Source organism: Anomaloglossus baeobatrachus, unplaced genomic scaffold, assembly GCF_048569485.1.
Source record: "Anomaloglossus baeobatrachus isolate aAnoBae1 unplaced genomic scaffold, aAnoBae1.hap1 Scaffold_478, whole genome shotgun sequence".
NCBI lineage: Eukaryota > Metazoa > Chordata > Amphibia > Anura > Aromobatidae > Anomaloglossus > Anomaloglossus baeobatrachus.
The window spans coordinates 133,907-156,817 of NW_027444125.1; the positions used below are offsets into that span (position 1 = coordinate 133,907).

At 43.8% G+C, this 22,911-nt stretch overlaps 2 pseudogenes; one reads left to right on the forward strand and one right to left on the reverse strand.

Annotated features, from left to right (window-relative positions):
- Nucleotides 1-6,062: 6,062 nt before the first annotated feature.
- On the reverse strand, nt 6,063-6,269 carry LOC142281630 (U2 spliceosomal RNA; annotated as a pseudogene).
- Nucleotides 6,270-18,604: 12,335 nt separating this feature from the next.
- Nucleotides 18,605-18,811, forward strand: LOC142281632 (U2 spliceosomal RNA; annotated as a pseudogene).
- The last annotated feature ends 4,100 nt before the right edge of the window (nt 18,812-22,911 follow it).

Genomic DNA, 22,911 nt, shown 5'->3' on the forward strand with positions numbered 1-22,911 from the left:
ACTAAAAGTTTTGTTTGGTTATCTTGCAATCCCGAGATAATCGTCTCCATGCTCCAAATCCATTTTAAAGCCATTTTTAAGGCATTTCGCGCATACATGAAATGAACACATTTTTCTCCAAAACTATAACAGATGCAAGCTTGTCCTGTTTGGTGGAGATAATATTTAATAAAATAAGTAGAAATCTACTAAAAGTTTCGTTTGTTTATATTGCCATCCTGAGATAATCGTCTCCATGCTCCAAATCCATTTTAAAGCCATTTTTAAGGCATTTCGCGCATACATGAAATGAACACATTTTTCTCCAAAACTATAACAGATGCAAGCTTGTCCTGTTTGGTGGAGATGATATTTAATAAAATAAGTAGAAATCCACTAAAAGTTTTGTTTGGTTATCTTGCAATCCCGAGATAATCGTCTCCATGCTCCAAATCCATTTTAAAGCCATTTTTAAGGCATTTCGCGCATACATGAAATGAACACATTTTTCTCCAAAACTATAACAGATGCAAGCTTGTCCTGTTTGGTGGAGATGATATTTAATAAAATAAGTAGAAATCCACTAAAAGTTTTGTTTGGTTATATTGCAATCCCGAGATAATCGTCTCCATGCTCCAAATCCATTTTAAAGCCATTTTTAAGGCATTTCGCGCATACATGAAATGAACACATTTTTCTCCAAAACTATAACAGATGCAAGCTTGTCCTGTTTGGTAGAGATGATATTTAATAAAATAAGTAGAAATCCACTAAAAGTTTTGTTTGGTTATCTTGCAATCCCGAGATAATCGTCTCCATGCTCCAAATCCATTTTAAAGCCATTTTTAAGGCATTTCGCGCATACATGAAATGAACACATTTTTCTCCAAAACTATAACAGATGCAAGCTTGTCCTGTTTGGTGGAGATAATATTTAATAAAATAAGTAGAAATCTACTAAAAGTTGTGTTTGTTTATATTGCCATCCTGAGATAATCGTCTCCATGCTCCAAATCCATTTTAAAGCCATTTCAAAGGCATTTTGCGCATACATGAAATGAACACATTTTTCTCCAAAACTATAACACATGCAAGCTTGTCCTGTTTGGTGGAGATGATATTTAATAAAATAAGTAGAAATCCACTAAAAGTTTTGTTTGGTTATCTTGCAATCCCGAGATAATCGTCTCCATGCTCCAAATCCATTTTAAAGCCATTTTTAAGGCATTTCGCGCATACATGAAATGAACACATTTTTCTCCAAAACTATAACAGATGCAAGCTTGTCCTGTTTGGTGGAGATGATATTTAATAAAATAAGTAGAAATCCACTAAAAGTTTTGTTTGGTTATCTTGCAATCCCGAGATAATCGTCTCCATGCTCCAAATCCATTTTAAAGCCATTTTTAAGGCATTTCGCGCATACATGAAATGAACACATTTTTCTCCAAAACTATAACAGATGCAAGCTTGTCCTGTTTGGTGGAGATGATATTTAATAAAATAAGTAGAAATCCACTAAAAGTTTTGTTTGGTTATCTTGCAATCCCGAGATAATCGTCTCCATGCTCCAAATCCATTTTAAAGCCATTTTTAAGGCATTTCGCGCATACATGAAATGAACACATTTTTCTCCAAAACTATAACAGATGCAAGCTTGTCCTGTTTGGTGGAGATGATATTTAATAAAATAAGTAGAAATCCACTAAAAGTTTTGTTTGGTTATCTTGCAATCCCGAGATAATCGTCTCCATGCTCCAAATCCATTTTAAAGCCATTTCAAAGGCATTTTGCGCATACATGAAATGAACACATTTTTCTCCAAAACTATAACACATGCAAGCTTGTCCTGTTTGGTGGAGATGATATTTAATAAAATAAGTAGAAATCCACTAAAAGTTTTGTTTGGTTATCTTGCAATCCCGAGATAATCGTCTCCATGCTCCAAATCCATTTTAAAGCCATTTTTAAGGCATTTCGCGCATACATGAAATGAACACATTTTTCTCCAAAACTATAACAGATGCAAGCATGTCCTGTTTGGTGGAGATGATATTTAATAAAATAAGTAGAAATCCACTAAAAGTTTTGTTTGGTTATCTTGCAATCCCGAGATAATCGTCTCCATGCTCCAAATCCATTTTAAAGCCATTTTTAAGGCATTTCGCGCATACATGAAATGAACACATTTTTCTCCAAAACTATAACAGATGCAAGCTTGTCCTGTTTGGTGGAGATGATATTTAATAAAATAAGTAGAAATCCACTAAACGTTTTGTTTGGTTATCTTGCAATCCCGAGATAATCGTCTCCATGCTCCAAATCCATTTTAAAGCCATTTTTAAGGCATTTCGCGCATACATGAAATGAACACATTTTTCTCCAAAACTATAACAGATGCAAGCTTGTCCTGTTTGGTGGAGATGATATTTAATAAAATAAGTAGAAATCCACTAAAAGTTTTGTTTGGTTATATTGCAATCCCGAGATAATCGTCTCCATGCTCCAAATCCATTTTAAAGCCATTTTTAAGGCATTTCGCGCATACATGAAATGAACACATTTTTCTCCAAAACTATAACAGATGCAAGCTTGTCCTGTTTGGTGGAGATGATATTTAATAAAATAAGTAGAAATCCACTAAAAGTTTTGTTTGGTTATCTTGCAATCCGGAGATAATCGTCTCCATGCTCCAAATCCATTTTAAAGCCATTTTTAAGGCATTTCGCGCATACATGAAATGAACACATTTTTCTCCAAAACTATAACAGATGCAAGCTTGTCCTGTTTGGTGGAGATGATATTTAATAAAATAAGTAGAAATCCACTAAAAGTTTTGTTTGGTTATCTTGCAATCCCGAGATAATCGTCTCCATGCTCCAAATCCATTTTAAAGCCATTTTTAAGGCATTTCGCGCATACATGAAATGAACACATTTTTCTCCAAAACTATAACAGATGCAAGCTTGTCCTGTTTGGTGGAGATGATATTTAATAAAATAAGTAGAAATCCACTAAAAGTTTTGTTTGGTTATCTTGCAATCCCGAGATAATCGTCTCCATGCTCCAAATCCATTTTAAAGCCATTTTTAAGGCATTTCGCGCATACATGAAATGAACACATTTTTCTCCAAAACTATAACAGATGCAAGCTTGTCCTGTTTGGTGGAGATGATATTTAATAAAATAAGTAGAAATCCACTAAAAGTTTTGTTTGGTTATCTTGCAATCCCGAGATAATCGTCTCCATGCTCCAAATCCATTTTAAAGCCATTTTTAAGGCATTTCGCGCATACATGAAATGAACACATTTTTCTCCAAAACTATAACAGATGCAAGCTTGTCCTGTTTGGTGGAGATAATATTTAATAAAATAAGTAGAAATCTACTAAAAGTTTCGTTTTTTTATATTGCCATCCTGAGATAATCGTCTCCATGCTCCAAATCCATTTTAAAGCCATTTCAAAGGCATTTTGCGCATACATGAAATGAACACATTTTTCTCCAAAACTATAACACATGCAAGCTTGTCCTATTTGGTGGAGATGATATTTAATAAAATAAGTAGAAATCCACTAAAAGTTTTGTTTGGTTATCTTGCAATCCCGAGATAATCGTCTCCATGCTCCAAATCCATTTTAAAGCCATTTTTAAGGCATTTCGCGCATACATGAAATGAACACATTTTTCTCCAAAACTATAACAGATGCAAGCTTGTCCTGTTTGGTGGAGATGATATTTAATAAAATAAGTAGAAATCCACTAAAAGTTTTGTTTGGTTATCTTGCAATCCCGAGATAATCGTCTCCATGCTCCAAATCCATTTTAAAGCCATTTTTAAGGCATTTCGCGCATACATGAAATGAACACATTTTTCTCCAAAACTATAACAGATGCAGTCTCCGAAGAGTGCTCAAATGACATGGCAACAGCATGGGGAAGACCCCTTGAAGCATTTATCACTCAAAAGTCACAGCTGTGAATAATTTTGTCCGCGTTTTACGCCATTTTTACGGACTCACCAGAAAACCTTCCAAAATGACACCAAAATGATTTTTCATAGCGGAAATGTTAAGGGCACATACCCAATAGTGAGATAGAGCTAATGTATGTTACTTTTTGAGATCAATACATGAAAGATTTTACGTAAAACATTGTGTGGCACTCCGATGTCCCTGAGAAGAGACGTACATAAAGGCTGTTTGGGTGGGAGAAGAGCGGAAGCTGTACCGTTGTAAAATGTTTATGATGCTTTTACATGTTTTACCGTTTTATTCTTTTTCAGTTGTGAAAATAAAACCGGTGATGGACGGGCAGCCCGCGGACGGTCTGCATTTTACTATAGGGGAATGTGGCGCCCTGGACAAGCCAGGTCGTCACAGGTACTACACCAACACACTCTACACTCCGGCTAGGCACACCGAAGCTAAACACAAATCCTAGTTGCCTTCCTCCAGGGGCTGATGTCCACACCAGGGGGTGGGCCAGGCGGTTGATCCCACCCACCGAGGAGTTCACAGTCCTGGAGGCGGGAAAAGGAGTCAGATTAGAGATCAGTTTTGGAGTTAGAGAAGTGAAGAGGAGAGGAGACTGACCGTGTCCGGGTGTGTGGCCCGGGCACTCAGCAAGGTTGGCAGACGGTGGTGACCTTCTGCAGGAGAGGCTGATTGGAGTGAACCGTACGGACCGGGGATGGGCGGTGGCCCGCCGGTACCAGATCGGGGAGTGAAGAGAAGCCAGCACCATCCGGCAGGGCCTACGGACCCCGACCAGGCTAGGAGTAGGAGTCGCCGTAAAACCGGTCAAATCCGTTAGCGACAGGAACCTCCAGGGTTTCCCAGCAGTCAAGACCCGATTGAAGGCAACAGCTCACACCGTAGAGGGAAGCACAGTCACCGCCAAGGCTACAGTTCCCAGGGCCAGAGCCTGCGGGCAAAAGGGGCTCCCTCAGAATCCATCCAAGCTGGGGAGCGGGTTACCGGTGGGAAGCCCGCTAGATTTTGGGGGAATAAAAGGGGTCCAACACCACATCCCCACAGGTGCACACCCACCCATCAAAGAGAGCTATAAGCCAATACCACCTTCACATTGCCAGTGTACCAAGGACATGTTGAGCAACATGAAGGCGGCTGGGGTTATCCGTGACAGTTGTAGCCTTTGGGCAGCTCTGTTGATCCTATTAAAAAAGAAGGACGGCACCACTCCCCGTATTGAGGAATCGCTAGCTGCATTGAGAACTGCAAATTATTTTTCTACCCTTGATCTCACTAGTCACTATTGGCAAGTGTCCGTTGCTGAGGCAGACCGGGAGAAGACCGCCTTCGCCACCCCTATGGGTCTCTGCGAGTTCAAAAGCATGCCCTTCGAGCTGTGCAATGCGCCAGGAACCTTCCAGAGGCTGATGGAATGCTGCTTGGGACAAGATTTTAGGGTGTATAAAAAGGGAGATTAGATCCCGTGATCCCAACGTATTGTTACACCTCTATAAATCACTTGTAAGGCTACATCTGGAATATGGGAACCAGTTTTGGGCTCCACATTTTAAAAAGGACATTCAGAAGTTAGAGTCAGTTCAAAGGTGGGCAACTAGACTACTACAAGGAATGGAAGGCCTCCCATATGATGACAAGTTGAAAAAGTTATTAAGTGATTATTGGCTGCAATGGGGCTTTCTGGCTGGTGCCAGCCTCTCTTCTTAGCACACAGGAACCACAATCCCTACACCATGCTTCAATGGATTCTCTCATCCCAGCCCAGTAAAACTACATATTTTACACAGTCATAAGCAGCCAAAAGGGATCTATTCTATTCAATTGCAAATGATCTAGATAAGACTGAGAATAAGATACTGCACGGGACATAGCAGAGTTGGTCAAGTTGAGTGGAGATGAGTTTGCTATTTGGCACAGCTTTTTGCATCAATAAAGCAAGTAAAAGGTGTGAAAGATAAAAAAAAGGGTGAAAGTGTGAAAAGTGAATTGGCCAAATTGAGGTGCATATAAAGTTTTTGCTTTCTTTCAATTCACTAATGGGGCTCATTTGAATCAGGTGAATTGAGCTCTGCTTTTGGAAGCTGGGTTAAGAAGGGGTGCACCGGTCCTGGAGGTACTGCAATACCAGGTCAATGCGTGGAGTGGACAGAGCAAGATTTTTTCCATCTCCTTGTTCTAAAAATCCATTTAATATATGGTCCCCAGAGAGGGGACGTATCAGATATTAAACTGATAAGAACAGATTTAATTTTTTTTTTTTTCTGTTTATCAGTAGGACTTCAAAATAACAAAGGTGATCGCCTCCCGTTGCCTGGGAACCGTCCAGGCACGAGAGGGCTATGTGTCACCAGAAGGCGCACACACTTCCTCAAGGCCGGCAGACGTGCAATCCCAGGCACCTTCCAGTACCGACCAAGGTAGCGTCCTCCGAAACTACACTTGATCTTAGCCAAAAGGCCGAGAAGCTATAACCCGAATTGGTTACGGCCTTGAGTGGCACCCTGGCCTATACCGGACACATCTTAGGGAGAGGGAGACAAACCCACGCCTACAGAAGACATTTTGTCACCCAAGCCAACCCTTGAAAAGGCTGTTTTGCAGAGCAAAAACAAGAAGAATGGTGCTTTTTGCAGCCGCCGCCCACTGCAATGAATCTGAATAACTCCTCCTTTTGGACACAAGCACCTCCCCTCCCCCTTGCAGTCTTTCCAATTCATGATACAAAAAGACGGACGGACAGGACAGGACAGGACAGGCTGCCTGACTTTCCGTCACTGCCACCCTTTGCCATCCTTGCCCGTAGAAAGCCCTTTCATCATCCCCAAACCCTAATCTTTTCCCTTCCCTTCCCAGATGCGTCTCACTCCCTTTTATTAGGAAGTGAGCGCAGCCTTTTCTCCGTTCTGCACATGCGCGACGTTAAACACAAATGCGCAGGTGTGCGTTCCATTACCCTCACTGCATTCCACTCCCATACAGGAAGTGGGCGCAGCTATTACTACGGTCGCACATAAAAGAACCCACGGCCACCACTGCACATAGCTGACTCCACCACAGGACACCCACTTCTACACCAACGCAGGTAAGACAGGATCGGCACCTCTATGCTCCCGTTACAATCAGGCTCAGTCACCATGTGATAACGCTCTCAACTCTTTAGTTGCAGGCTCCCCTTGCTTCACCTCCACTGGCTGTGCTGCCATTTCCTCTCCCACCTGGAAGGTATACTTTATTCCACTATTTTCCTGTTTCTCTCTTCCCCCTTTTCCCATAACCTACTTTTATCTGCATTTGTGGGGTATCTATATGCTATTTACATCATAGTTTTATTCATTAATATGGAAGGGAAGAGTGCCCATGAGAGTGTTGAACTGCGGAGAGCAAGAGATTAAGCTGCTCCGATTTGCCACCATTGATAAGCTGTTCTCAGTAGATACACATGCTATCCAAACAGCAGCATCCACCATTGCTTCAGCCCACCCATTCAGTGACAGCTCACCAAGTCAGCCAGAGGAGTGGTGTAAGGAATTACACGTAGGCACTGACTCCACACCTTCACATCACAAGAAGGGGGTCTACAGGCTAGTGCAAGAATACGAGCAAGTCTTCAGCAAACATCCGCTAGACTTTTGAAGAATAAAAGGGGTCAAACACTACATCCCCACAAGTGCACACCCACCCATCAAAGAGAGATATAAGCCAAAACTACCTGCACATTACCAGTGTACCAAGGACATGTTGAGCAACATGAAGGAGGCTGGGGTTATCCGTGACAGTTGTAGCCTCTGGGCAGCTCCGTTGGTCCTGTTAAAGAAGAAGGACAGCACCACTCCCCTGTATTGAGGAATAGCTAGCTGCATTGAGAACTGCAAATTATTTTTCTACCCTTGATCTCACTAGTCGCTATTGGCAAGTGTCCGTTGCTGAGGCAGACCGGGAGAAGACCGCCTTTGCCACCCCGATGGGTCTCTGCGAGTTCAAAAGCATGCCCTTCGAGCTGTGCAATTTGCCAGGAACCTTCCAGAGGCTGATGGAATGCTGCTTGGGACACCGAAACTTTGAAACGGTACTGCTATACCTTTATGATGTTATTGTTTATTCTAAAGCAAACAAGATTTTAGGGTGTATAAAAAGGGAGATTAGATCCGGTGATCCCAACGTATTGTTACCCCTCTATAAATCACTTGTAAGGCCACATCTGGAATATGGGGTAAAGTCCTGAGCAGGTTGATAACCATTGGTTTGAGCATGGTAGGGTGTAGTGCGCATCTTCCTGCATCGGTAAAAGCTGCAGAAGTCCTTGAAGATTTCCGCTTCAAAGGCTGTGCCTTGATCTGTGAGGACTCTCTCTGAGTAGCCATGAGGTCTGCATAAGTGTGCTTGGAAGACCTTCGCTGCAGTATGGGCCATTAGATCTTTGACTTGTACCACAACCATAAATCTCGAGTAGTTGTCTACCATCGTAAGTGCATACGTGAGCTCGCCTCGATATTCTGCAACAAAACTCCCTTTTTCGATTTCAGTTTCAGCAAACACTCCTCTTCCTGTAGAAAATATTTATCATTACCTAAGACAGTCATTCTAATGCATGACAATATTAAGGCAATTTAGTTAAAACTTGTTTTAACTCACCTTTAAGGGGATTGATGTATTTCATGGTCAATCCAGGTTTGTCAGTGATGGCACTGACATAATGTATGGCGTCTTTTTCGGGCGTTATCCTTTGCCTTTTCATTGTGAAAATCCAGTTGCCTATATCAAAGCAAATTCTACTACTTGTAAAGTATGCAGAAAATGAAATGTAGAACATATAACATCAACTGCTTAGGAACGCATCATAGGTTAGTACTTAAAAGGATATTGTCATGTTCTAGTCATAATGCAAGCTGGACATTTTTCATGTTACCCTGTAATCGCCGGCCTGTTCTAATGCTCACAAGCCAAGATATAGGCTCAGCTGCTAAGGCTTCCCTCTGCCTTCTGAATGAAACTTGAATATGTCTGGGTCACTGTGTATATAGCAGGTGCTCAGAAAAAATAAGAGTCAATTCAATAGAAATAGCTCTGGCACACTATAGTGATCAATAACGTAAGAAAAGAACTCTTGGAATGCTGAAAATTCTTTATTTGTGCAAAAGGATAATTCATCCAACGTTTCGACCTTGTTTTTAGGTCTTTATCAAGGATAAAGTTATCTGTTATCTAAGATCATAAAGGGTTACAAAACCATATAAACACGTAATTAGTACATAGTACAACATAACAGTACAATATATTGCTACTTGAGAGTACAATGGGTCAAATGACCATGATGCACATACAAAAAATTTTTCCAAAGCCATAGTGAAAACATTTGTACTGAGGAAAGAAAATTTCCACATGACCTATCTGGAGAAACATTCTGGATCAAACAACCAAAAATAGTCAAGCAGGTAAATACACACCTATATGGATAACAGGATGATATGTGTTCAATTGTATAGCGTCATTGCCATTAAGGTACAAATGGAAAACTTGCAATCCTATATAGTGAAGTGAAAGTGAACTTTTACTTGTATATAGTGAAGGAAATGAACACATATCATATCAAAGAACACAGGAACATGGGTGTGAGAAAAACCTCAATGTTTATACTTTGTTCTTTATAATGGTGTGAACATGTATATGTCTCAGTACCTTATGCACTTGAGAATTCTAGTGAGTAGATCATGAAAGCCTATTTCAGAACTGGAATCGGTAAATAATTGTAGGTGGAATCTAAATGAAAAGATGGTACAAGTGTTATCATGACACGTGGGCTATAACACAATGGACCGTGTGACAAAGAAGAAAGGAGAGAAAGAAGAGGAAGAAAATGCAACTACCTGTAACATTACGTGATAGTCACTGGTAAGTATCACTTGACAATTCAAGTGAAAAAGGATTCCTTTATTAAAGGGTTCTCAGTCGCCTCAGGATCATGAAATACTAGGGTAAATGATATGAGAATGGGTAAGAAGCACCACTAAAGGAAATATGAGATGCAGGACATATATCTATAAACCCCTGAACTACATGATAGAAATAAAAAGAAGAAAAAAGAAAAAAAAGAAGAAAGAAGAAGAACACATAGAATGCGGAAAGAGAATGGGTACAACTACCTGAGTTACTGCAGGGAGGCCCCTGGTTGGTATTGTGAGGGTTAGTGGAATTCCTTCACTGAAGGGTTCTCAGTTGCCTCAGGTTCGTGAAAAATGCTATAGACAAATAATGCCCGGAGAAAAGGGGTTCATATACAGCGAATAATGGTAATACAAGGTACATGTGTCACATGTAATAGTATATATATATATATATTGTACTAAGCTCTACACCAGAAATAGAAAGTAGTCCCTCTGCCTTCTGTCTAGGTGCCCTGAGTTATGTCCTGTAAACTGTCACAGGGACCCAGACACACATGTGTAGTAGGGGAATATCCCTGCTGAGATGCCAGTGCTAGAGCACTCGTTTGCTGTGGAGTTGAACGCTATGTGAGCAGTTCTTACCTTCAATGAGCAGAAGTCTCTTTTTTCAGATTTCAATATCTCTGTGGGTATCTGGCAGAAATATGGAATACTCTTTACTGCTAAGACCCTGTACACCACTCCCACTAAAGGGGGCTTTACACGCTGCGACATAGCTAATGCGGAGTCGTTGGGGTCACGGAATTTGTGACGCACATCCGGCCGCATTAGCGATGTTGCTGCGTGTGACACCGATGAGCGATTTTGCATCGCTGCAAAAACGTGCAAAATCGCTCATCGGTGACATGGGTCTCCATTCTCGATTATCGTTACTGCAGCAGTAACGATGTAGTTCGTCGCTCCTGCGGCAGCACACATCGCTCCGTGTGACACCGCAGAAACGAGGAACCTCTCCTTACCTGCCTCCCAGCCGCTATGAGGAAGGAAGGAGGTGGGCGGGATGTTCCGGCCACTCATCTCCGCCCCTCCGCTGCTATTGGGCGGTCGCTCAGTGACGTCGCTGTGACGCCGCACGGACCGCCCCCTTAGAAAGGAGGCGGTTCGCCGGTCACAGCGACGTCGCCGGGCAGGTAAGTATATGTGACGGGTCTGGTCGGTGTTGTGCAGCATGGGCAGCGATTTGCCCGTGTCGCGCAACAGATGGGGGCGGGTATCTACACTAGCGATATCGGGACCGATATCGCAGTGTGTAAAGTAGCCTTTAATAAACTGTGTAAAGGATTTTAAGTAAAAATCCACAATAAACCAGCGCTAGATGGGTTTTTATAATTTTATTAATAGACCACAAATAAAAATTTTTTTGCTATCCTTGTTTCAAGACAGAGTATTTGATAATATACAATACACTGATTATTACTAAAACCAAGGACCACATAAAACAAGGACCACATAAAATAAAAAATGAAAGTAATGAGAATAAAATTCTTTTGTATAACCAATTAACTTCGAGGTGATACAATATTCACATTGATTTAGTTTTACCAGTCTAATGTAATGCCCCGGCCGGTGGCATATATTTTGTTTGGTTAATAATTTAGACTTATACAATGAAAGATGTACTATACCACCCCTGGCTAACTTACAAGTTTTAAGTTGTACAATATAAGTTTGCGACGTTATATTCATATATAGGAAGGCAAACAATATTGGCAATTTAGTGGCACCCACCATACGTAATCTTACAGCACCTAATAAGGGAGGATTATTTGGCCTGAAAGGTTTTTTTCCATGCAAAAGCTGTATAGTATGTAAGAATACAAAAAATATTTCACGGAAATCCTTCTTACAGGGGCAGTCAGAAGTCATGATTAGAGAATTTATTACATGTCAATCAAAGGGAGTAGTATATTGCATTCAATGTCCCTGTCAGAAAAAATACATTGGGAGAACTATTAGACCCCTATGGAAAAGGGTGGGTGAGCACATTAGAAGTGTTAAAAATAAATGTACTAAGCACCCCCTATCCAGACATTATGTGTTAAAACATGGAGGGTCCTTTAAAGGATCCCAAGTATGGGGCGTACAAAAAATAACTAAGGATTGGAGAGGTGGCGATTTCATTAAAAAAATGTCACGAGCAGAAAGCCAATGGATTTTTGAATTGAACACCTTGAAACCATATGGACTCAATAATGATATAGAACTGTTTGCTTTTAATTAATTTATATTTTTATAGGTAGAGGAGTAATAGGTACTGATAATAATACGGAGAGAAGGAAAAAAAAAAAAAAAAAAAAAAAAGCGATTGTCATGGAGATATATGTGTATATATGCATAATATATATTAAAATTGGTGCTTCACTTGCCCAAGGTTGATGTAGATATAAGGGGCTTTTCATATTATAGCAAATTTATATTACACCTTTATGATGTCCTTTTGTTAAATTTATTGTTGAAAAAAAGCATATGCATATATACACATTGTCTTCCCAGTATATGATGATACAAGCAAGGCTATATATAGGTCTTTTTAGAAAAACCTTTAGAAAAACCTTTGCACATAATTATATTATATGGCTATTATGAACGGTCTTTCACAAATTGATATATGTAGTGGTCATTGAATGTTGGTTGAATTTAAACATTGTTTAATTTTATGCAAATTATAACCAATTAAATATATGCATAAATAGTGCTCTAGGCAACAGCTGAGTTATCCTTGAGGAAGGGGGCCGTTACACGCCCCCGAAACGCGCGTCGGATCAGGACTCTGTTTTTGCCTACCTCACCTGTGCGGTGATAACCTGCCAAGTAATCTCTCCCTCGTGTGGAATCAACCGGCTTCCACTGGACACGGTACGGATTGCCTGCTGGAGAGGTTGAGAGGTTACCGCTGACATTTCCTTTGTCTGCAACCAGGATACATTGGTACCTCCAGCGGTTCTGCATTGCTCGTTTGGAAGCGGATCGGAGCCTTGTGTGGTGCTAACCTGCCAAGCAACTTCCTCCTGTGTGGAATCAGTCAGCTGACACTGGATACGGTCTGGACTGCCCGCTGGAGAGGCTGAGTAGTTACCGCTGATCTTATTGTTGTCCGCAGCCAACATCTTGGTGCTTTCAGTGGCTTCGTACTGCTTGATTTCGAAAGTACATTTGGGAGAATACGGGACCGGCTGGTTTGTGGCCTTGTGAAGTGTTATAAAGGCTCTGTAAAGAGGGATGTCGGTAACCATACATCTCCCCCAGAGCCAGCACTAGTCGCGGCCACTGGCCTCAAAACGTCCGCTCTGGAAGTCTAACAGGTCAATCCTGTACATAGCGGTTCCAGCCTAATCAACGGAGAAATCCGGGGTGTTTTTTGCGGTCAAGTTGTTGTGAGGTTTATTCCCCCAGGCCCTGGGGGCGAATATAACGTCGCAAACTTATATTGTACAACTTAAAACTTGTAAGTTAGCCAGGGGTGGTATAGTACATCTTTCATTGTATAAGTCTAAATTATTAACCAAACAAAATATATGCCACCGGCCGGGGCATTACATTAGACTGGTAAAACTAAATCAATGTGAATATTGTATCACCTCGAAGTTAATTGGTTATACAAAAGAATTTTATTCTCATTACTTTCATTTTTTATTTTATGTGGTCCTTGTTTTATGTGGTCCTTGGTTTTAGTAATAATCAGTGTATTGTATATTATCAAATACTCTGTCTTGAAACAAGGATAGCAAAAAAATTTTTATTTGTGGTCTATTAATAAAATTATAAAAACCCATCTAGCGCTGGTTTATTGTGGATTTTTACTTAAAATCCTTTACACAGTTTATTAAAGGCTACTTTACACACTGCGATATCGGTCCCGATATCGCTAGTGTGGATACCCGCCCCCATCTGTTGCGCGACACGGGCAAATCGCTGCCCATGCTGCACAACACCGACCAGACCCGTCACACATACTTACCTGCCCGGCGACGTCGCTGTGACCGGCGAACCGCCTCCTTTCTAAGGGGGCGGTCCGTGCGGCGTCACAGCGACGTCACTGAGCGACCGCCCAATAGCAGCGGAGGGGCGGAGATGAGTGGCCGGAACATCCCGCCCACCTCCTTCCTTCCTCATAGCGGCTGGGAGGCAGGTAAGGAGAGGTTCCTCGTTTCTGCGGTGTCACACGGAGCGATGTGTGCTGCCGCAGGAGCGACGAACTACATCGTTACTGCTGCAGTAACGATAATCGAGAATGGAGACCCATGTCACCGATGAGCGATTTTGCACGTTTTTGCAGCGATGCAAAATCGCTCATCGGTGTCACACGCAGCAACATCGCTAATGCGGCCGGATGTGCGTCACAAATTCCGTGACCCCAACGACTCCGCATTAGCGATGTCGCAGCGTGTAAAGCCCCCTTTAGTGGGAGTGGTGTACAGGGTCTTAGCAGTAAAGAGTATTCCATATTTCTGCCAGATACCCACAGAGATATTGAAATCTGAAAAAAGAGACTTCTGCTCATTGAAGGTAAGAACTGCTCACATAGCGTTCAACTCCACAGCAAACGAGTGCTCTAGCACTGGCATCTCAGCAGGGATATTCCCCTACTACACATGTGTGTCTGGGTCCCTGTGACAGTTTACAGGACATAACTCAGGGCACCTAGACAGAAGGCAGAGGGACTACTTTCTATTTCTGGTGTAGAGCTTAGTACAATATATATATATATACTATTACATGTGACACATGTACCTTGTATTACCATTATTCGCTGTATATGAACCCCTTTTCTCCGGGCATTATTTGTCTATAGCATTTTTCACGAACCTGAGGCAACTGAGAACCCTTCAGTGAAGGAATTCCACTAACCCTCACAATACCAACCAGGGGCCTCCCTGCAGTAACTCAGGTAGTTGTACCCATTCTCTTTCCGCATTCTATGTGTTCTTCTTCTTTCTTCTTTTTTTTCTTTTTTCTTCTTTTTATTTCTATCATGTAGTTCAGGGGTTTATAGATATATGTCCTGCATCTCATATTTCCTTTAGTGGTGCTTCTTACCCATTCTCATATCATTTACCCTAGTATTTCATGATCCTGAGGCGACTGAGAACCCTTTAATAAAGGAATCCTTTTTCACTTGAATTGTCAAGTGATACTTACCAGTGACTATCACGTAATGTTACAGGTAGTTGCATTTTCTTCCTCTTCTTTCTCTCCTTTCTTCTTTGTCACACGGTCCATTGTGTTATAGCCCACGTGTCATGATAACACTTGTACCATCTTTTCATTTAGATTCCACCTACAATTATTTACCGATTCCAGTTCTGAAATAGGCTTTCATGATCTACTCACTAGAATTCTCAAGTGCATAAGGTACTGAGACATATACATGTTCACACCATTATAAAGAACAAAGTATAAACATTGAGGTTTTTCTCACACCCATGTTCCTGTGTTCTTTGATATGATATGTGTTCATTTCCTTCACTATATAGGATTGCAAGTTTTCCATTTGTACCTTAATGGCAATGACGCTATACAATTGAACACATATCATCCTGTTATCCATATAGGTGTGTATTTACCTGCTTGACTATTTTTGGTTGTTTGATCCAGAATGTTTCTCCAGATAGGTCATGTGGAAATTTTCTTTCCTCAGTACAAATGTTTTCACTATGGCTTTGGAAAAATTTTTTGTATGTGCATCATGGTCATTTGACCCATTGTACTCTCAAGTAGCAATATATTGTACTGTTATGTTGTACTATGTACTAATTACGTGTTTATATGGTTTTGTAACCCTTTATGATCTTAGATAACTTTATCCTTGATAAAGACCTAAAAACAAGGTCGAAACGTTGGATGAATTATCCTTTTGCACAAATAAAGAATTTTCAGCATTCCAAGAGTTCTTTTCTTACGTTATTGATCACTATAGTGTGCCAGAGCTATTTCTATTGAATTGACTCTTATTTTTTCTGAGCACCTGCTATATACACAGTGACCCAGACATATTCAAGTTTCATTCAGAAGGCAGAGGGAAGCCTTAGCAGCTGAGCCTATATCTTGGCTTGTGAGCATTAGAACAGGCCGGCGATTACAGGGTAACATGAAAAATGTCCAGCTTGCATTATGACTAGAACATGACAATATCCTTTTAAGTACTAACCTATGATGCGTTCCTAAGCAGTTGATGTTATATGTTCTACATTTCATTTTCTGCATACTTTACAAGTAGTAGAATTTGCTTTGATATAGGCAACTGGATTTTCACAATGAAAAGGCAAAGGATAACGCCCGAAAAAGACGCCATACATTATGTCAGTGCCATCACTGACAAACCTGGATTGACCATGAAATACATCAATCCCCTTAAAGGTGAGTTAAAACAAGTTTTAACTAAATTGCCTTAATATTGTCATGCATTAGAATGACTGTCTTAGGTAATGATAAATATTTTCTACAGGAAGAGGAGTGTTTGCTGAAACTGAAATCGAAAAAGGGAGTTTTGTTACAGAATATCGAGGCGAGCTCACGTATGCACTTACGATGGTAGACAACTACTCGAGATTTATGGTTGTGGTACAAGTCAAAGATCTAATGGCCCATACTGCAGCGAAGGTCTTCCAAGCACACTTATGCAGACCTCATGGCTACTCAGAGAGAGTCCTCACAGATCAAGGCACAGCCTTTGAAGCGGAAATCTTCAAGGACTTCTGCAGCTTTTACCGATGCAGGAAGATGCGCACTACACCCTACCATGCTCAAACCAATGGTTATCAACCTGCTCAGGACTTTACCCCATATTCCAGATGTGGCCTTACAAGTGATTTATAGAGGGGTAACAATACGTTGGGATCACCGGATCTAATCTCCCTTTTTATACACCCTAAAATCTTGTTTGCTTTAGAATAAACAATAACATCATAAAGGTATAGCAGTACCGTTTCAAAGTTTCGGTGTCCCAAGCAGCATTCCATCAGCCTCTGGAAGGTTCCTGGCAAATTGCACAGCTCGAAGGGCATGCTTTTGAACTCGCAGAGACCCATCGGGGTGGCAAAGGCGGTCTTCTCCCGGTCTGCCTCAGCAACGGACACTTGCCAATAGCGACTAGTGAGATCAAGGGTAGAAAAATAATTTGCAGTTCTCAATGCAGCTAGCTATTCCTCAATACAGGGGAGTGGTGCTGTCCTTCTTCTTTAACAGGACCAACGGAGCTGCCCAGAGGCTACAATTGTCACGGATAACCCCAGCCTCCTTCATGTTGCTCAACATGTCCTTGGTACACTGGTAATGTGCAGGTAGTTTTGGCTTATATCTCTCTTAGATGGGTGGGTGTGCACTTGTGGGGATGTAGTGTTTGACCCCTTTTATTCTTCAAAAGTCTAGCGGATGTTTGCTGAAGACTTGCTCGTATTCTTGCACTAGCCTGTAGACCCCCTTCTTGTGATGTGAAGGTGTGGAGTCAGTGCCTACGTGTAATTCCTTACACCACTCCTCTGGCTGACTTGGTGAGCTGTCACTGAATGGGTGGGCTGAAGCAATGGTGGATGCTGCTGTTTGGATAGCATGTGTATCTACTGAGAACAGCTTATCAATGGTGGCAAATCGGAGCAGCTTAATATCTTGCTCTCCGCAGTTCAACACTCTCATGGGCACTCTTCCCTTCCATATTAATGAATAAAACTATGATGTAAATAGCATATAGATACCCCACAAATGCAGATAAAAGTAGGTTATGGGAAACGGGGGAAGAGAGAAACAGGAAAATAGTGGAATAAAGTATACCTTCCAGGTGGGAGAGGAAATGGCAGCACAGCCAGTGGAGGTGAAGCAAGGGGAGCCTGCAACTAAAGAGTTGAGAGCGTTATCACATGGTGACTGAGCCTGATTGTAACGGGAGCATAGAGGTGCCGATCCTGTCTTACCTGCGTTGGTGTAGAAGTGGGTGTCCTGTGGTGGAGTCAGCTATGTGCAGTGGTGGCCGTGGGTTCTTTTATGTGCGACCGTAGTAATAGCTGCGCCCACTTCCTGTATGGGAGTGGAATGCAGTGAGGGTAATGGAACGCACGCCTGCGCATTTGTGTTTAACGTCGCGCATGTGCAGAACGGAGAAAAGGCTGCGCTCACTTCCTAATGAAAGGGAGTGAGACGCATCTGGGAAGGGAAGGGAAAAGATTAGGGTTTGGGGATGATGAAAGGGCTTTCTACGGGCAAGGATGGCAAAGGGTGGCAGTGACGGAAAGTCAGGCAGCCTGTCCTGTCCTGTCCTGTCCGTCCGTCTTTTTGTATCATGAATTGGAAAGACTGCAAGGGGGAGGGGAGGTGCTTGTGTCCAAAAGGAGGAGTTATTCAGATTCATTGCAGTGGGCGGCGGCTGCAAAAAGCACCATTCTTCTTGTTTTTGCTCTGCAAAACAGCCTTTTCAAGGGTTGGCTTGGGTGACAAAATGTCTTCTGTAGGCGTGGGTTTGTCTCCCTCTCCCTAAGATGTGTCCGGTATAGGCCAGGGTGCCACTCAAGGCCGTAACCAATTCGGGTTATAGCTTCTCGGCCTTTTGGCTAAGATCAAGTGTAGTTTCGGAGGACGCTACCTTGGTCGGTACTGGAAGGTGCCTGGGATTGCACGTCTGCCGGCCTTGAGGAAGTGTGTGCGCCTTCTGGTGACACATAGCCCTCTTGTGCCTGGACGGTTCCCAGGCAACGGGAGGCGATCACCTTTGTTATTTTGAAGTCCTACTGATAAACAGAAAAAAAAAAAAATTAAATCTGTTCTTATCAGTTTAATATCTGATACGTCCCCTCTCTGGGGACCATATATTAAATGGATTTTTAGAACAAGGAGATGGAAAAAATCTTGCTCTGTCCACTGCACGCATTGACCTGGTATTGCAGTACCTCCAGGACCGGTGCACCCCTTCTTAACCCAGTTTCCAAAAGCAGAACTCAATTCACCTGATTCAAATGAGCCCCATTAGTGAATTGAAAGAAAGCAAAAACTTTATATGCACCTCAATTTGGCCAATTCACTTTTCACACTTTCACCCTTTTTTTATCTTTCACACCTTTTACTTGCTTTATTGATGCAAAAAGCTGTGCCAAATAGCAAACTCATCTCCACTCAACTTGACCAACTCTGCTATGTCCCGTGCAGTATCTTATTCTCAGTCTTATCTAGATCATTTGTAATTGAATAGAATAGATCCCTTTTGGCTGCTTATGACTGTGTAAAATATGTAGTTTTACTGGGCTGGGATGAGAGAATCCATTGAAGCATGGTGTAGGGATTGTGGTTCCTGTGTGCTAAGAAGAGAGGCTGGCACCAGCCAGAAAGCCCCATTGCAGCCAATAATCACTTAATAACTTTTTCAACTTGTCATCATATGGGAGGCCTTCCATTCCTTGTAGTAGTCTAGTTGCCCACCTTTGAACTGACTCTAACTTCTGAATGTCCTTATTAAAATGTGGAGCCCAAAACTGGTTCCCATATTCCAGATGTAGCCTTACAAGTGATTTATAGAGGTGTAACAATACGTTGGGATCACGGGATCTAATCTCCCTTTTTATACACCCTAAAATCTTGTCCCAAGCAGCATTCCATCAGCCTCTGGAAGGTTCCTGGCGCATTGCACAGCTCGAAGGGCATGCTTTTGAACTCGCAGAGACCCATAGGGGTGGCGAAGGCGGTCTTCTCCCGGTCTGCCTCAGCAACGGACACTTGCCAATAGTGACTAGTGAGATCAAGGGTAGAAAAATAATTTGCAGTTCTCAATGCAGCTAGCGATTCCTCAATACGGGGAGTGGTGCCGTCCTTCTTTTTTAACAGGATCAACAGAGCTGCCCAAAGGCTACAACTGTCACGGATAACCCCAGCCGCCTTCATGTTGCTCAACATGTCCTTGGTACACTGGCAATGTGAAGGTGGTATTGGCTTATAGCTCTCTTTGATGGGTGGGTGTGCACCTGTGGGGATGTGGTGTTGGACCCCTTTTATTCCCCCAAAATCTAGCGGGCTTCCCACCGGTAACCCGCTCCCCAGCTTGGATGGATGCTGAGGGAGCCCCTTTTGCCCGCAGGCTCTGGCCCTGGGAACTGTAGCCTTGGCGGTGACTGTTCTTCCCTCTCCGGTGTGAGCTGTTGCCTTCAATCGGGTCTTGACTGCTGGGAAACCCTGGAGGTTCCTGTCGCTAACGGATTTGACCGGTTTTACGGCGACTCCTAGCCTGGTCGGGGTCCGTAGGCCCTGCCGGATGGTGCTGGCTTCTCTTCACTCCCCGATCTGGTACCGGCGGGCCACCGCCCATCCCCGGTCCGTACGGTTCACTCCAATCAGCCTCTCCTGCAGAAGGTCACCACCGTCTGCCAACCTTGCTGAGTGCCCGGGCCACACACCCGGACACGGTCAGTCTCCTCTCCTCTTCACTTCTCTAACTCCAAAACTGATCTCTAATCTGACTCCTTTTCCCGCCTCCAGGACTGTGAACTCCTCGGTGGGTGGGATCAACCGCCTGGCCCACCCCCTGGTGTGGACATCAGCCCCTGGAGGAAGGCAACTAGGATTTGTGTTTAGCTTCGGTGTGCCTAGCCGGAGTGTAGAGTGTGTTGGTGTAGTACCTGTGACGACCTGGCTTGTCCAGGGCGCCACATTCCCCTATAGTAAAATGCAGACCGTCCGCGGGCTGCCCGTCCATCACCGGTTTTATTTTCACAACTGAAAAAGAATAAAACGGTAAAACATGTAAAAGCATCATAAACATTTTACAACGGTACAGCTTCCGCTCTTCTCCCACCCAAACAACCTGGCCCTGATGCTGCCCCTAAGAAGCGGGCAGCACCCCTTGACCCCAGTCCAGCACCAAGTTGCCCGAGCGGGTTCTGTCTCTTTCAGGGGGCCCACGTCCAAGGGGACCCCTGAACCCCCGGAGGATCGCCACCGGTTACGGTAGTGGCGGGCCTAGGCCATCCCTTTCCTCCAGGCCCATCCTCCCAAATCAGCCTCTCCGGAGGCGGTAACGGTGTCAAGCCAACAAACATTTTTATTTACATTGCACTAAGTTTGTGGTTGCCCTGCAAGTTCTCGGGCTTGTCCGTAAGCAGTTCCTTACGCAATGGTTGCACAGTCCCTACGGGGACAACAGTTGCCGGCAACGGCCGGTTTAATCACGGTTCAATCAGGTAAACTTCTTTGGTTGATCATCTTTACTTATCATTTAAAACTTTCAAACTGGTACACTCAACACATAAAGCCCCCCCCTTTTTAAAGAGTAGTTTCCCTGTACCTAAGTGGGGATCTACCTAGGTTGGGGCGAGTGGACCTTCGGGGTCCGGTGTCAGTGGTGACAGGCAGTGGGGCAGAGGGAACAGTCAGTTCCTCCTCCCTGCTATCATGTGGGGCAGGCGGAGGCGTAGGGGAGCTGGGTACAGGTACATCCCTGGGCACTGGCTCGCGGTTAACCGTTTCCATCATTTCTTCATCCACGGGTTGTGGGAACAGTATCACTGGAAGGATCACCGCACCGTTCTGTGTAGGCCAGTCTGCTGGAAAATCACCCATCATGGTGTGGATTACCTCTTTTTCCTTCTCCACTGGACTGGGAACTGGAGCCTCATCCGCTACTCTCAATGCTGGTGGGCACTTCTTCAGGTGGTCTCGGGAAACCGTGGCCAAAGTCCCCCCCTGGTCACGGCTGATCTGGTAGGCCTTCCCATTCTCCCATCCTGTGGGCTGGACTACATACGGGTTTTTTTCCCATTGATCATCCAGCTTGTGGGCCCTTCTTTTCCGCTTCAGCACTACATCCCCAGGTTGGAAGGAACCGGCAGGCGCCTTCTTGTTGAAGCACTGCTCCCGTTCTTTTCAACATACTCCTGGACCTGTCGGTACTGTGTCCTCCGCCGAGTGTCCCATTCAGCTGTCGACAGGAGTGCTTCTGAAGCTTCCAAGCCCATTTCCAGATCCACTGGTAGCCGGCCGGGACGAGCTCTCATCAGGTATGCTGGAGTGCATTTCGTAGAGCTGGAAGGGATGTTGTTGTACATATCGACCAGGTCAGGTAGCTTCTCCAGCCAGAGGTTCCGCTCTTCCAGTGGTAACGTCTTGAGGAGGCCCAGGACCAAGTGGTTCATCTTTTCACAAATGCCATTGGTTTGGGCGTGGTAAGGCGTGGTCCGGATTTTCTTGCAGCCGTACAACTGGCAGAATTCCTGGAATACCTCTGCTTCAAAGGCCGGACCCTGGTCGGTAAGCACCCTCTCCGGGTACCAATGCGGTCAACAGAAATAAGCCTGGAAAGCCTTAGCAGCGGTGCGGCCGGTTAAGTCCTTAACTGGGACAACCACCAGGAACCTCGAGTAGTGGTCTACGATGGTCAGAGCGTAGGTGTACCCACTTCGGCTGGGGGTGAGCTTTACATGGTCAAGGGCAACCAGCTCCAGCGGTTGGTGTGTAATGATCGGGTGTAGGGGTGCCTTCTGGCTGGCCTCGTCCTTCCTTCTCAATGCGCAAGGGCCACATTCTCGGCACCAGGCCTCCACAGATTCCCGCATTCCACTCCAATAGAACCGCTCTCTTAACAACATCTCTAGCTTCTTCCACCCGAAGTGCACTGCACCATCATGGTATGCTTGCAGGACGGTGGGCACGTTAGCCTGGGGAATCACCAGCTGGCGGATCTTCTCGTGAGTCTTTGGATTAATCAGCTCGCGATACAACTTCCCCTGGTGTAGGTATAGCCGGGTCCGTTCTTGCCACAGACGTTGGGCTTCGGCAGGGGCAGCAGGGTCTATCCCAGCAGAACCCTGTTCCACTAGAGTCTTGACCAGGCGGACAGCAGGTGCCTGGTCCTGAGCTTCCTGCCAGTCCTGTCGGGGCAGCGGATCCAGGTTCACCCGTTGTTGGTAGACGTGCACCTTCTCAGTGAATGGCCGGTGAAATGCAGGCAACTCGATCTCTTCGAGGTCATCATCCTCTGGCCCCTCTTCCGACAGGTGGGGCATCCGGGAGAGTGCATTGGCATTGAC